Source organism: Episyrphus balteatus, chromosome 3 (assembly GCF_945859705.1).
Source record: "Episyrphus balteatus chromosome 3, idEpiBalt1.1, whole genome shotgun sequence".
Classification (NCBI taxonomy): domain Eukaryota; kingdom Metazoa; phylum Arthropoda; class Insecta; order Diptera; family Syrphidae; genus Episyrphus; species Episyrphus balteatus.
Window position 1 is genome coordinate 100,055,606 of NC_079136.1, and position 10,690 is coordinate 100,066,295.

The window sequence follows — 10,690 nt, forward strand, 5'->3', positions numbered from 1 at the left end:
TTGAAAATGATTGAGACTTCTTGTTAAAATGCTTATAGGTATGCCTTTTAAACAGTGAAATAAATGATGTCCTTTATATAACTTTTTTAGACACTCATATGTAATTTTCTTGTGCAAATATTTACCATACAAAGACTTCAACAACTGCATTTAGTACTTTTATGATAAAAAATAGCGAAACAAATTTTCTTAAAGCTTAGAAAATGAATTGAGACGTAAAGACCATGTGTTGCGCAATCGATGTCGACTATAGTCGGAAGATGCGTGGCTCCAATTTAAAAATACTAGATTAGAATAGTTGTAATGATTTAAAACAAAACAAAACAAAAAATAAAGTGCACGACTGGGGTCGCACGTACTTGCTCTTGCAGTTCAAAGCACTTTTATGTTAGTTTACTTGTAGATTTTAAGATTTATAAATTTAAAGAAATTTTTTTGATGTTGGGGAAGAGCCGACATTTAAGAAAAAATTTGTTAAAAAATGAAAAAAAAAGCATTTTTTTATTTGACTTTTTTTTGAAAAAAATAAAAATGCAGTTTTATTGCAATTGCTTTGAATATTACGTCTGCAAAGTTTAATCAAAATCGTTAAATCCGTTTTCGAGTTATTTGGTTTGAATTGAAAAATTTGTATGGGAAGTACACTTTCTAATAGAGATATAAAAAAACAAAAAAAAAAAACTAACTTTCAGAATTCCATAAAAATCATCTGTACCAAATTTGAAGAAAATCCGTCCACCCGTTTAGGCTGTGGAAATGTGTACAGATGGACGCACAGACGCACGGACGGAATTGCGAGACCCACTTTTTTGGAATTCTCCATCATCGTAATGTTGGTTTTGATTAAAATCTCAAATTTTTTTTCGACACGAAACCAATACTTGCCCTATAGAGCAAGTAAAAAAAACAAAAATGATTTATGTACATGAAGATTGAACGAAATAAAATTAAAGCCAGAATTTAAGAATTTGCGTTTTGGTTCAACCATTATGTATTATTCTATTTGTTCGTCCATCAAGATCAAATATTTTTTAGAGACCTTTACTAATGATTTTCAACGCTTTTTAAGTTGGGGCAACTCGGGCGTAGACGTGTTATTTTTTTAGTACTGTTCAACCAGTCATTGGAATATACAACTTGGATAAACTTTTTGTTTGGGATTATCGTAGAAATGTTAAAGTTCATTCTAATAATGAATGGGAGCCGAAGTTTACAGGGGGAAATGTCGTTTATAAGAGGTTAGGCAGTTAAAGGTACCTATGTAAAAACAAGTATTTCAAACAATTTAAGTTTGAGTTATTTATTTGAATATATATTACATATACTTACATATGTGTTATATATTAAATAATCGTCATATTTATTGGAGTAAGGGCATTGTCACTGATTTATTCACATTTATTTTTAAAGCCTAGCAGCCATATTTATAAAAGAATCTTAAAGGTTGTTTAACTTAAAACCACCTCTAAATAACTCTTAAGTACAAAATGTGTATTTATAAAGAATTTACACATTTAAGCAACGTTGCTTAACGATTGCTTAACTTAAACGCCGCCGTTCACCACGTTTAGAGCTTGCTTAGAGCTATTTTAAGAATGATTTGACCACATATGAATTATTACTTAGATAGTAAGCTCAGTTTTATGCTATTAATTTATCTAGGGTTTTGATGTGAAGACATTTTGTTTTTAAATGAAATAATTCCTTAAAAGGAGCTTGAATTTTAAATTGAAATTAAAGAATCATCGTCAACGACCTAATCAGTGTTTTTGTTTGCAGTCAAATTTAAGAATATTTGTTTACAAATACATACTTACAAAATGTCAAAACCACGTGATGTTTCTAAAATGTAGTAGTATTTTGTATTAGATTAGTTAATTTCCCCTCATTTTTTGACACAACTATCGTTTAGTTAATCATCTGTGGGAATTCGATTATAAATACAAATTAAAGCAACGTTGCTTAAAGACGAATTAAATATTTAAGCAAGCTAAACTAAACAACCTTTGAGAGCCAATTAAGCAAATCTAATAAATATGGCTGTAGGTCTTTAAATAAGTCAGAAAATTTCAAATATTTTTTAAATTTGTTTCATTTTTTCATGAAAATGGTGGTTTTGGATTTAATGTTTCCCTTTAAAACTCAGTAGAATGAAAAATGTAGTTAGGGCCTTTACGAAATTATGGGCAGTGTACCACTTCTTTGTTTAAAGAAAATACAGTCGACTTCCTATAAGTCTATCTGCATCTAAGTCGAATTTCCATCTAACTCGAAGCAATTCTCGTGTCCCGTGAAAATTCGCCATAGAGGGAGTCGACTGTGTGTTATTCTTCGTGAAAGTGATGAAATACCAATAAAAATCGAATAAGAAATACGCCACTCCTGCTATCAGTGCCTCAAATATAGATACTATCTTCGATTTACCAGATTATTTCCATAAACATGAACGAAACGGTATGAACAATAGGAATTTTATGGGTTACTTTTCGACCTGAAGCACACAAAACAAACAGCACACATAGTAGCCGTGTTTAATTGGTAATTTAGGACGAAGCTCAGTAGATATTTTACACTAAACACAACAACAAACGATTGGTTTTATTTATTTTGAGTAATTGTTTGTTATTTGAGGGTCAAAAACTTAGAAGTTTAGGAAGAAACAATATCAAAGAAATCCATACTTTTGTTTATACTTAGCCATCGTTTGATTCGTTCACCGTGTAAAATCTTACTAAGCTAAGCTTAGTACTCAATTCGCAATAAAACATGTAATAGTAACTGGAAGATTCGATTTTCAAGATGCTTTTGTATGTTGTATAAAAATTTGAAATAAGATTAATTAAAAAAAAATATCGTAGGACATATGCAATGTGCATGCTCCAAAAGAACAAACGAGTTAATTATTATTAAGATATCCAAACAATAAACCCGAGCAAAGCTTTTGTAAGTTATAGTAAAAAAGTATAGCAACAGTAAGAAAAGAAAAACAAATACCTGTGTCTGTACTTTCTCTTTTGATAAAAACTATATTAAAAGTCATTGAAAAGCTATTTTAACATATTTTAGCGCATTCCCATCATACCATTGTATCCTAATTGTGTCACATAATACACACATGACATTGCAGTCTATAGGTACCCTGACATTTCTTTCAAACTAACCTCCTTATTATTGGTACTTGAGCAAAGGACTTGGACTAGAACACAAAAGTTACACATTTTGCAGCAAAATACAAAGCGGTATAGGTCCATAATGTATGTATAGTCTGTCTGTATAAAGATGTATGGGCAATCGGAAAAACTTAACTAACGATGTGATGACGGGTTTTTTATCTCTGGGGAACACCATCATATTATGTAGCGCATGCATAGGCGCAGCACAAGCAGCACCTTGTTTAACAATTCTCAGCACTATTGATTGGAACTTCGAGTGGTCCTTGTAGAACATAGAAAAAGAATCTTTAAAATTAGATCCAAGAACGTCATCGTCGATCTTTTTTTTTTTATTATTATTTAAATCTTAGGGGAACAACTATTAGTGGCAAATTTTGCAACGTAAAGGATGCATAATATTATTATCGCGGTCTTATTATGCATCGATTGCATTTGAAGTAGAATGACAACGCATGGAGCAAGTTCTTATTTTAGATTTCATTGTTGTATAGCCGCGAAGGTCCTTTCTACCTGCTTATAAGATGTTTAGTATACTTGCACACTATTTGACCTTGTCGGCTTGCACAGGGCCAAACAATTAAAAAAAAAATTGGCATTCAATATTGTGATCTTGTGACTTTATGTAAATAAATTTGATGATGCACTTTATAGTATTAATATTGGAAGACTAGGAATAGAAATAAAAATTTATTTGCTATTTGAATAAACGAAGGTTTAAAGAAGAATATTTTTTTTTAGTCGTTTTTGTCAATATTCGATTTAATTTTCCTATTGGTACTTCAAGTTTATATAAGGATAAGAGTACAGCAGTTATTTTATTGTGAGAATAGTTGAGAACTAATAAAAAATGGTCGGACACTACCACAGAACTATTATATTTACCACTCTCTTACTGTATTTGATTGTTTTCAAATTACATTTAGTCACAATCCATTCAAATCTCCATTTAATATAAATCGCTATTTAAACAGAAAATAATTTTTAAAAAACTCAAATTTGGTGGATTTATTTTTAATGGTTAAATTAATTATTTATAGTTTAGTTGTTTTTTTAGTTTAGTCTTTTTTTGAAAATTTGTATTCAAATTAAAGAAACGATGAAAAATATGATGGTTACTCGTGGTTTTGAATAAAATTGGTTCATCCAATAGCGAATATGATTTATTTTTATGTTTCATACAAGATTTTTAAAAAAATTCATACTAACACACCCTACTGAGCAAACCACTTTTGAGTTTGTGGGTGTAATAGCTCAAAATTTATTATTCAATTGAATCTTAAATAATTTTTGAAGTTATACTACTTTTGCGGCGTTGAAAATTTACTTTTTGAAAAGAAATGTTAAACGGACTGGTAAGTAGTAGCGCCATCTAGAGCTCTTAATTGTAAAGAGAAAAGAATAATCATCATGAACTTTTTTATCAAAATCCAAAGAATCGTTTTTAAGAAAATTAAACTTTGCTAAAATTAGTACAGATGTATCAGTTATCTAGATTTATTGTTGCCTTAAAAAAAAAAAATTAAAAAACCTTATGGACAATTTTCAAGGCCGCTAGGAAGACCCAAAGTATAGAATAGCTATAGCTACTTAAAAAATATGTATGTATGTAAGTATCTGAAATATGTTCATACCTATATTGATACGAGTTACAACTTTTAAGTCATTTTAGTTATTATGTATATTTTTCCTTCGGCTTGAGTCTTAAACCCCAGATTTGAAATTCATAAACTAGAACTTCTGTTCCAAATAAAGAGAACGATATACAAAGTTCATCCTTTTTCCTGCTATGTATGGTTAGAATGTATGTTTTATAGACTCCAACCAGCTCTAGAAACTTCTCATTAGATTTCTTATTTGTTTATCGCAGAAATCTCTGAACATGTCCTTGTATTTTATTCTTTGCAACTTTCTTACACTCAGGTATCTGCGTCATTCAAGTCTTTTCACCTTTTATAACTAGTTTAAGTAAATTACATAGAATAACATCCTGTTTATATTTAAAAGAGAAAAAAATTACCAAACAACCGCAACCTACGCTTTCAACTATATAAAATAATAATAATAAAAAAAAAAACAAAGACAAAAATATTAAAAAAAATTAAAAAATTTTCAACAACCACTTGTAATATAATGCAACCGCAACCGCGTCTTTCATCCTTACGCTAGGCTTAAGCAAATACAAACAAAAAATTATGCATACACAAACACACACATGCACATTTGCTTTCATACAAATGCTGCATTTTTCTGTAGGACCTTGAATTTTATAGTAAGGTTAGGTTAGGCAGGGGTAGTTAAGAAATAAAACAACCACAGTACAACGCCTATTGAAAAGTTTACACTTTCCTCAAGATACTTATCTTCATCATCGCCGTCATCATTTTATCGTTTCTCTCTTTAGTTTGTACAAGTATCACTTAACCTCATCTTTTGATTCTATTGATAGTGAATCAAATGCTTTTGCTTCTTTCATTCTTTAGTGAACATAATTTTGTAATTTAATGAAAAAAGTTCGTCGTCGTCGTGCTGCGATGGAAATTGAAATTGAAAGGTTGTTTTCAATGGTTTCTTACAAGCCAAGGTAGACTTTAAGTGTAGTTTTTTTTCTAGTGATGCAGACTAAGAACCCCTTGTTGAGATTTTTAGTTCTGAATCTATTGCTATTTAGGGAAAAAGGGTATCTATCTATCTATTTATAAGATTTGAAAAAAAAAAAAAAAAATAATAATAAAAAGTAAAATAAACGCAATGATATAACGTATTTAATCATAGAATCAAACTTTGGCGACAAGAAATATCTTATACTAATGCAGTGCTAGTGGATCATGGGAAAAATCCTTTTTTAGGGGATTTTTAACTTGTAACGGAGAGGGAAGACCGATAATTTACATCCGCGATAACAGCAAAATTCAGGTGAGAAGTTAAACTTAAATTTAAACGACTCATTGTGTTTGAGGTTTATGTTATATTCATTTTTGTTTGTTTAACTTATATTTCCACTGCAAGATCGTTGACTTGATGAAAAAGAGTTTTCGCTTTTAATATTAACTTTTGTTACGAATTGACTAACAAATCGTGTACAAAGTACGTATACGCCTTGGTGACCAATTTGGTAATTTTTTCTAAATCTAAATCTTCGACATTCTTAAGAAGACAATCAACAGCCAAGACAAACTGTTGAGGAACACGAAATTTTGGATTGGAAAGCAGGGGGTGACAACTTATTTTCCTTCGCGAAAACTTGGTCTAAAATCAAGTTTTCTAAATCGGTCTCTTCTTTTTGGACCACACCACAGAAGCTCTCTCATCTCTCATCTAAAGGCTGCGATTAGATCTCTTTAAGTTAGTGCTTTTAAGGATTGATGTAGTTCTGGTATGTTCTATAAATTATTTGTAACTATTATTTTATGAAAATTGTTATATTTTGAAAACAAGTAGGTATGGTGAAATTGTTTTCAAACACGTATAAAATTGGAAAGTTCTGTGTAAATTGTATGAACACAAATCTGAAGAAATTACGGAAAAAGTCGAAAAAATAGGGTTTTTAATCATTTGAATTATTTACTTTTAATAGAAACAGATGAGAAAATTACTCAAAAGTAATTTTATTGTTCATAAATCTTTTGAGTGCAGGCCAAAAGTTGTACATGAAGAAAAAATTCCCTACTTTTTCGGTAATTTTTTACGTGAGTAGTGAGAAATTTTGTGAAAAAACTTCACATTAGTGTCCAACACGAGAAAAAAAAAACATAAAGTAAGGAATATGGCTCCACAGGACATAAATCCATAATATACTTACGAATATGTCCTACCTCAATGGAACATATCTTCAATGTCCCACCTTTATCGGATAGATCCACAAAAAAAAAAAAAAAAAAAAGTGTAAAGTTATGTCAAATATAAAACTTTTGCTTTCATTTAATTTTTTAACCGACTTCCAAAAAGGAGGAGGTTAACAATTCGACCGTATTTTTTTTTTTATTTCCTCATAACTTTGGACTGGGTGAACCAATTTTGATAATTCTTTTTGTATTTCAAAGCTCGTGCCCAGTGTAGTACATAAATCCAAGTTTAGATCTATAGAAGTCGATTTTGTTTTTTTTGATACAAATATTTTTTAAAGCTTTTTAAAAATTCATATAATTAAATTTTTAAGAATTTGAATTAAGCCAATTAGAAAAATTGTTTTAAATTGCACTAACATCCTTTAAATGTTTTTGAACTTCAAAAAAAAGTATGTCATTTTATTACATATACAACAAGAAATTTTTAGAAAAAAAAGTCGATAAAGTATAAAGGATAGTTTATACTTAGTCTATTACAAAAACTTAAAAAAATTGTTATGCAATCAAAAAAAATTATTAATCGAATCAATTTTGCTTCGAGTAATGAAACAAATGAGATCGGTTACGTCGTTTAAGAGAAAATTATATACAGCAAGAAAACGGTTCTATGGCAGATACTGTTAATTATGGTCAAACAAATATTTTTTTTAAATTAGGAAATAGGACCTTATTTGCCACATTACATGTATTTTTTTATCATTATCGTTAGAGCCTTTTTTTGGAAAAAAAAACCTTAAAAATATTTTAAGTTCCTTTGTTATTTTTTTTTGTTCAAGGTTGAAATAATTCCCTATTTCTTGAATTTCAATATTTTTTGATTCAAAAAAATATTATTATGCATCCATTGTTTCATTATCCTTAGCTTATTCTCAGTTTCCATACCGCTCAATACTCCAAAAACCAAAACCAAAACTTTAATTTAACTTCAGATTTACAAAAACAAACAAAATGAACCTGAGATTACGATGATGAAAATTTGAAAGATAAATCCGCTATTCGTTGTCAATTCTATCTGTATAAGAATCAAAAGTATAAAAATATTTTCTTCAAGTCAAGCGTGCAAGAGAGAAATATGTTTTTATATTCATAATATCAATAACGGTAACATAATTGCATAAAAAAATTAAAAAATATTGCTGAGGCTCAAAAGAAAGCTTTTAAGTATTCGACATATGTACGACCTTGTGCTTAAATTTTTGTAGATAAATTTATTTATTTATTTAAGCTTAGTACAAGCCATGCCTGGCTTTGAAAACTGGAAAATTAATCGTTTTTTTTAAATTTTTATTTTCCAATAGTGAATATGGATTTGATTTATTTAAAGAAACTGAAAGAAATGAACTGTAAGCTCTATTTTATGAGTATGAATATTGGCTATACTAAGATGAATATCTTTGCTGTGGTGGAAAAAATTCTCAAACCTAATACTATAATGGGTTGTGTAAATAACGCTCTTGAAAATTCCACGTCTAAACTTCACACACACACACAGATATTGACATCTCTCTCAGCATAAATTATATTCCTTGTATCAAACTAGATACTTGACTACGGCAACTAACACAGGCAGCAGTTCATGAGATTTTTCTCAAGGACTTTAATTTTCAATCGTTTGTCTTCAGAGAGATGATTTTCATTCATTCTTTTTTCTCTTGTGATATTCTGTATTAAGACTCAAGGGCCAAAGTGTCTATACAAGCACTGTAAGGATTTGCAGAGATTGAAGCGATATCATGTAGAGGGTAAGTTTTATTAAAGAACAGTCTAGAATACTGAAATAAGAAAATAAAAAAAAATTACTATTAGACTTTTTCTATAGTCAAAAGCCAGAACAATGGGAACAACTATTTAAGTATTTTCTTTGACAGAGTTTTTAAAATACAGTTACTTGCTTTGGACTCATTTGTATATTAATATGAAAGTTTAAAAATACATATAATGTAAACTTAAATAATTCTGATTTTCTCATACAATAAGTACAAATTTAAATTGAACTTCATTTTTTTTATTTACGTCACATAAGGGCTAAATGTTCAACTTTAATATTTTGGATTTGATAGCCGTTTTTTTCTAAAAAAAAACACATACATTAAAAAATGAATAGGTAATTGTTTATATTTCTGTTCTGTCTCTCTATATCTGAAGTGATTTGCATCAGCATTGGAATCTAAGTGTTTTAAGTAGTGATGCCGCAGAATAGTTGGCGAATATGGCCGAATAGTTCCCCAAACTTCCGCAACATTCGGCTTAAAACTTTTAAGTGCTTCTCTGCAGGTAAAACTAAATTTAATTTCTCACTTTCTCGTAAACGATTGAATCTATTTCATCGAAAGTTTTTTTTTATAGAATAAGACGTTATATCAAAATTTTCAAAAAACACAGGTTTTGATCACAGTACTGTGTACTGTGGGTTTTGATTTAAAAAAAAGTTTCAACTTTTGTTTTTAAATTAATTTCTAGAAACCCAATACAGGGTGTCCGGTAAAAAATGGATAAGCCTGAAATGGCTGATAGCTACACTTATATGACTGTTCTAAAACCAAATAGAAAAAGTTTCTATCGCAACCAGTTTAGAAAATATTAGATTTTTTTCGTTCAGTGTATTTTAAATTTCATTATCTTACGTTTTCGTTCACCACAACTACGAATGAATGAAATTTATAAATTTCGTTTTTTTATAATTATTGAAATTATCAGTATTTTAATAGTCCCGACCTAAGATTTTATTTTCGAAATATCTCGAAAACCTGAGCCAAACTTTCAAAACGGTTGCCACCACTGAATTCAGCATACTCGAATTAACTAGAATCGATGTGTCTCCGCTCTGTTGCAAAAACGAACTATCACAGTGTAATTAACTCACTAAATAAGAAGTTTAAACTTTCATCAATATGCACCTTTTCTTTCAAAAAATTTTGAAATTTCTTTTTCGATGCAAAATTAAAAAAAAAAAAATTATTTATGAAAAATTTTAAATACTTGTGGTATAAAAAAATCTATAGAACTTTTAACTTTTTTAAAAATATGCGCGTCTCAAGAGAATTTCAGGATGGTTACATTTTTTATCGTGTCTAGAGTATTTAGGTAGTAATTGGTACCAAAAGGCAAAAAAGGCGTATCAATTGAGTGAGTTAATTTTACGGTATTATCTTAATTTTGTTCATATTACTGCACCAAATGCATGAATTCTATCTGTTTTTTTCTTAAGTCATATTTTACAATAATTCTTCTAATACATTAACATTAAAAAAAAGTTAAAACTGTTGAAAAGTGGTTCTTAAAAAAAAATATTTTAACTTTTTTAAAAAAAAATATTTTTTTTGCTTACTTGAAGCATGGGCATAAAATTGTGTGTTTGGAATAGCTTTTTCTAAACTTTCACATCATGGTTTCATGAAAAAGTTAAGATTTTGGGTCTCATTGGCCCATTGCAACCTCATCAAAAATGTTGGTACGTTTTCGAGTTTGTGTTGAATTCCCTATCTAATAGTGCTACGAAAAACATCCAAAATTTGTTAAATGTAATTTTCTTAACAGTTAATATTGTGAGCCAGTCCTTATTTTTAAGTTTTAAATGGTAATTGGCAAAAAAAGTTATGAGTTTTTTAAAGATGCTCTGAGATGTAAAGGATCACGAAAATTTTATATTGGTTTTGAAAAATTAATTTTTGA